This window comes from Gekko japonicus, unplaced genomic scaffold, assembly GCF_001447785.1.
Source record: "Gekko japonicus isolate JY-2015 unplaced genomic scaffold, Gekko_japonicus_V1.1 scaffold2465, whole genome shotgun sequence".
NCBI lineage: Eukaryota > Metazoa > Chordata > Lepidosauria > Squamata > Gekkonidae > Gekko > Gekko japonicus.
Window position 1 is genome coordinate 37,208 of NW_015159787.1, and position 6,309 is coordinate 43,516.

Below are 6,309 nucleotides of genomic sequence, written 5' to 3' on the forward strand. Positions count from 1 at the left end.
TACTCGAACAGTTGCCGAGTACGTAAGTCTTTCCTTTTGTCCATCCTAAATCTACTGCCCATTGTTCAGGAGAGCTTGTCTTATGAAGGTAACTAGGTTTGGAGGGGAGGAGCCGTAGCTCAGTGGCAGAGCATCTGCTTGGCACGCAGAAGGTCCCAGGTTCAATCCCCAGCATCTCCAGTTAAAAGGACCAGGCAGTAGGTGATGGGAAAGACCTCTTCCCTGAGACCCCGGAGCGACCCTGCCGGTCCGAGTAGACAATACTGAATTTTCAAAAACTCTTTATTGAATATTGAATATAAAAGTCAATATTGAATATAAAGTCAACAAGCAGTGATGAAACATTAAAGTTACAAATAAAGTGATGACAAGATCTATATAGCATGAAACAGGGGGGGATATTACTAAGACAGTGTAGTCCATATATTAATATTAATATTACAGTAAATAAAACATCAGAATTACTGCCAGGTATAAGGTTCAAAAATGTTTCAGAACAGTATACTTAACAATATGCTGAGCGGTCGGGTTAGAACGGATAAAAGGAAGTACTTCTTCTCCCGAAGAGTGATTAACACATGGAATTCACTGCCACAGGAAGTGGTGGCGGCTACAAGCATGGACGGCTTCAAAAGGGAATTAGATAAGCATATGGAGCAGAGGTCCATCAGTGGCTATTAGCCACAAGGTATAGATAGGGGCTCTGGGGCAAGTGATGCTCTGTCTTCTTGGTGCTTGGGGGGGGGTCAACAGTGGGAGGGCTTCTAGTGTCCTGGCCCCACTGGTGGACCTCCTGATGGCACCTGGTATTTCTGGCCACTGTGTGACGGAGTGTTGGACTGGATGGGTCATTGGCCTGATCCAACATTGGCGTCTCTTATGTTCTTAATACAGCTAGTCAGTTTCATTTAGTATTGCGTTAATACTGACTTTGATGGACCAAGGGTATAAGGCAGGTTCATGTGTACTGTGACAGAATGTTTTGGAAAGACATGTGAGTAAAGGGGTCCAGACTGGACTGTAGATTCAAGTCTAGAGACAAACAAGATGTTCAGGATATAAGCTTTCTAGAGTCAAAGCCCTTTCTGTCTCTGACAAACGGGGCCTCTGAATAGAAACCCAAGCACACTGAGATGTGTTATCGTGTTGTTCCTCCACATTTAGAGGGTCGCTCCTTCTCATGCGCCCCGTGGCATTCTGAGTAGCGTGGATATCGGCCAGCCGGAGCCAGGAGCTACAGGTGAAATGAAGTGTGAACAGATTACCCCCATAATGGAGTTTGTGTATCCCACTCTAGACTTTAATATCAGCTTATTCTCAACACTTGGCTGGGTCCTTTTCCGGCCTGCTGGGACCTTAGGCTGTGTTTCTTTCAGGGGGCCTCGTGATTTATGGTGGTATCAATTGCTCGATCACAGCGGGGCTTTCCCTTCCCTTCTCCTGTAACGTGGTTAGCTACTTACACGGGAAGGTAACTATCGGATCTAATTGTGGCGTCTCAAACCTAATTGCAGAGTCAGATGCGATTCCGTAATCTAGTGCTTAACACCTCTGTCTTGGGAAGACCGATTCAACGTGCGAGTTCTCCTCGCGTTCCTCAAGGACTCTCGAGGAGCAAGTTGTCTCTGAAGCAGTGTGCACGCACACGAAGGCTTATGCCCAGAATTAAACTTTGTTGGTCTTAAAGGTGCCGCTGGACCCAAACTTTGTTCTGTGGATGAGCAAGTCAGAGCTAGGTATTTTTCTGTTGTTTTTTTTTTCTGGGCACCCAGAGAATATTTCTAGGATTTGGATTCAATGAAATTGCTGAGCAGTCGGGTTAGAACAGATAAAAGGAAGTCCTTCTTCACCCAGAGAGTGATTAACACGGGGAATTCACTGCCACAGGAAGTGGTGGCGGCTACAAGCATGGATGGCTTCAAGAGGGAATCGGATAAACATATGGAGCAGAGGTCCATCAGTGGCTATTAGCCACAAGGTATAGATAGGAACTTTCAGTCTAGAGCAAGTGATAATCTGTGTCCTTGATGCTTGTGGGGAGGGAGCAACAGTGGGAGGGCTTCTGGTGTCCTGGCCCCGCTGCTGGACCTCCTGATGGCACCTGGTATCTTTGGCCACTGTGTGACACAGTGTTGGACTGGATGGGCCATTGGCCTGATCCAACATTGGCTTCTCTTATGTTCTTATGATTCAGACCTGGGCCATTCAAGTCAAGGCAGTTTTACTATGTTGTTGTTCAGGCACACAGTCAAGTCCGATTCTTCGCAACCCCATGGACCACATCATGCCAGGCCCTCCTGTCTTCCCTCATCCTCCGGAGTTTGCTTAATTTCATGTTTGTTGCATCGATAACACTGTCCCATCATCTCATCCTTTGCCATCCCCTTCTTCTTTGACCTTCAATCTTTCCCAGCATCAGGGTCTTCTCCAGTGAGTCCTACCTTCTCATTTGGTGTCCAAAGTATTTGAGCTTCAGCTTCACGATCTGGCCTTCCAGGGAATAGTCAGGGTTGATTTCATGCCCCAAAGAGTGATTAACAGATGGAATTCACTGCTATCGGAGGTGGTGGCGGCTACAAGCATGGACGGCTTCAAGGGGGAACTGGATAAACATATGGAGAAGAGGTCCATCCGTGGCTATTAGCCACAAGGTATAGATAGGAACTTTCAGGGTGTGCCTCCAGTTAGCACCCGGTCTTTGTGTGCACTGTGTGTCACAGAGTGTTGGACTGGATGGGCCTTTGGCCTGATCCAACTTTGGCTTCTCTTGTGTTCTTATGGATGACTGGGCCACTGGGATTTCCCCAGCCTTCTTTAGGACTTGTATGATGGAGTTCTTAGGAAAAGATGTCCATGGAACTGATGGCGGAAAGTGCCGTTAAGACACAGCTGACTTACGGCGACCCCTGAAGGATTTTCAGGGCAAGAGACGATCAGAGGTGGTTTGCCATGGCCTGCCTCTGCGTAGCCATCTTGGCCTTCCTTGGGGGTCTCCTGTCCATGTGCTAACCAGGGCTGAGCCTGCTTAGCTTCTGAGATCTGATGAGATAGGCCAGCGAAGGCTGTCCAGGTTGGGGTATCCGATATGTCCCCGGGAGAGCGTTACACTCCTCGAATAACAATCTGCTAGTGATTCCTGGCTCTAAAGACTTGAACCGCACAGAACGCTGAATTGGAACTCAGGACAAGCCGTTTGGAATGGAACAGCAACTGTGTGGATTTTGAGGGTGTGAATCGGTTGTGGCAAGGGAAAGCAAGGGTTGAACTCTTCAACAGCGTGGTTCCTTTGATTGAAAATGCCCTGCCCTGAAGCTTTTAATAGTCTCAGTAGAGAAAATGTCATTATGGAGTCAACGGTGGGCAAACATGATAGAGAGCTAATGTGGTGTAGTGGCTGAAGACTCTGATGTCTGCCGTGCCACAATACTTGCGGGATAACCTTGACTAGAGATGTGAAGGCCCGGGGGAAAACCGGAAAAATTAGGGAAAAAACCGTTTCCCCCCCATTTTTTTCCTGAAGCCTTTTTGTTTTTTTTCCGAAAAAATGGAAAAATTGAAAAAAGGAAAAAAGAAAGAAAAAAATTGATTATGGAATGTTTTATTTTAACATGATGAGACAAGGTGTTCAGATATTTTCCAAATCATTTCTAATATGTAAATTGATATAATTTCTGTGCACTGAGGGCAAGCAAGTCCTAGGTTACAAACTGAACCCTCCAATGCAAGAACAAGATGCATTTCTTCCTTTAGGAGGTGCGATTGTCAGAAGACAATAAAAAAGTTTCAGTTTTGTTTTTGCATGTGGGTGGGTATTCTGTTTGTAATAATTGTTTGGATACACTATATTTTTAATATGCTAGTTGTGATAATTTCATGCCAAGTAAAAATGTCCATAGTCATATTTTGTGTTCCTAAAGTAACAGAATGACTTTCAATCTAGAAAAGACAAAAGAAATGCTAATGTAGCATTTTTTCAATTTTTCCAAAAATTTCCATTTCCCCCCGAAAAAACCGGGGGGAAAAAAGGGTTTTTTTTCTGAGCTTCAAAATTTCCGGAAATTTTACATCTCTAACCTTGACCCATTCACTTTCCCTCATCCCAAACTGCTTCACACAGTGTTCTTCCAGGATGTCCTTTCTGAGCCTAGATTCTGGTCTGACCACCTTGACCTGCTGCTTTTCTGTGGGCAGGCATCCTTTTTTTGTGTCCCGAGGAACATTCAGTCATGTGAGGTCTCCAAGGATCCCGTGTGGTTTAGTGGTTAAGAGCGTTAGACTAGTATCTGTAGAAAAAAAAACAAGAGTCCAGTAGCACCTTAAAGACTAACAAAATTTGTGGCAGGGGAGGAGCTTTCGTGGATCACTGCTTGCTTCTTCAGTTGAAAAGAGCAAGAGTCCAGTAACACCTAAAGATTAACAAAATTTGTGGCCGTGTAGGAGCTTTCGTGAGCCACCGGTTGCTTCTTCAGTAGAAAAGAGCAAGAGTCCAAGACCACTTTGAAGACTAACAAAATTTGTAGCCGGGTAGGAGCTTTCATGAGTCACTGGTTGCTTCTTCAGTAGAAAAGAGAAAGAGTCCAGGAGCACTTTGAAGACTAACACAATTTGTGGCAGGGGATGAGCTTTCGTGAGTTACTGCTCCCTTCTTTAGATACATGGCATGCTTGGGGATGGCATCTGAAGAAGTGAGCAGTGACTCACAAGACCTTGTACCCTGCCACAAATTTTGTTAGTCTTTAAGGTGCTACAGGACTCGTGCTCCTTTGTGCTGCTACAGACAGACATGGCTACTCATCTTGGACAAGTATCTATGAGACCCAGGTTCGAATCCCTACTCGTGCCACGGAAACTCACTTGGTGATCCTAGGCCAGTCACACTCTCCCAGCCTAACCTACCTCACAGGATTGTTGCGAGGCTAAAATGAGAGAGGAGAAGAGAATGATGTAAGCCTCTTTGGGTGCCCATTGGGGATACAGGCAGGTTATAAGTGAATAAAATGAAATAAATGGATCTGAAATGGGTACAGGAGACCTTGGAAGTAATCTTGTCGCTGGAGGCTTTCCACAGAAAGTCCCGTTGTGGTCGTGGTTGGCTGGAGTTTTACCACCTGGTGTTTATGTTTCGGCTCTCCCGTGTTTGAGGAAGTCGCATCCCTTGGCAACGGGATTAGGAGTACAAAATGCTAGTGAAGTCATCTGGCTTCTTTTTTTATTGACATGGGGCAGATCGGAACACGTCTCTTTCTGTCCACTGGCTTTGTTGGGCACACCTCTGTTGTTTATGCGTGGGAGCGGTGTCTTTTCGGTGGCTTCCCGACAGCCAAGTGAAGTCAACTGATGAAATTTCTCCTCGCTCAGAAGTGCCGTCACCTCGGGGAATGGTTTGGGGCCTGCTGATGCGTTAGCCTCCCTAGGAGTGGATTTGGTAGAGCATCTCCTTGGCATAGGAGCTGCGGTGGCTCAAGTGGTTAAGACGCTGAACTGCAGGCTGTCGAAGGTCAGTAGTTCAGCGGTTCAAGACCCGGGTGCCGCAAGACAGGGTGAGCTCCTGTCTCTAGTTCCAGCTCCTGCCAACCTAGCAGTTCGAAAGCAAGAAATTGCAAGTAGATAAATAGGGACCACTTCGGTGGGAAGGTAACAGCGTTCCGCGCGCCTTGGTGTTTAGTCATGCCGGCCACATGACCACGGAAACGTCTTCGGACAGCGCTGGCTCTTCGGCTTTGTAACGGAGATGAGCACCGCAACCGTAGAGTCGGATTCGACTGGCTTTCGAGCAAGGGAACCTTTACCTTTACCTTTACCTCCTTGGCATGCAGAAGGTCCCAGGTTTGATCACTGGCATCTCCAGTTAAAAGGATCAGTGATGTGAAAGACCTCTGCCTGAGACTCTGGAGAGCCGCTTGCAGTCTGATTAGACAAGTCTGTGTATGGCTACGAGCTGTGGTGACTGATGGGAACCTCCAGATTCAGAGGCACTAAGCCACTAAGCCTTTGAATCCCAGAGCCAGGAGGCAACATCGGGTTGGAGGCCTTGGTCTCTGTGCCCCGTTGATGGCCATCCAGAGGAACTGGTTGGCCACTGTTTGAGGAAGAATGCTGGACTAGATGGACTTTTGGTCTGATCCAGCAGGGCTATTCTTATATTCTTATGAAGGCCTTGGCCTTTGTACCCTGTTGTTGGCCCTCCAGAGGAACTGGTTGGCCACTGTTTGAGGAAGAATGCTGGACTAGATGGACTTTTGGTCTGATCCAGCAGGGCTCTTCTTATATTCTTATGAAGGCCTTGGCCTTTGTACCCTGTTGTTGGCC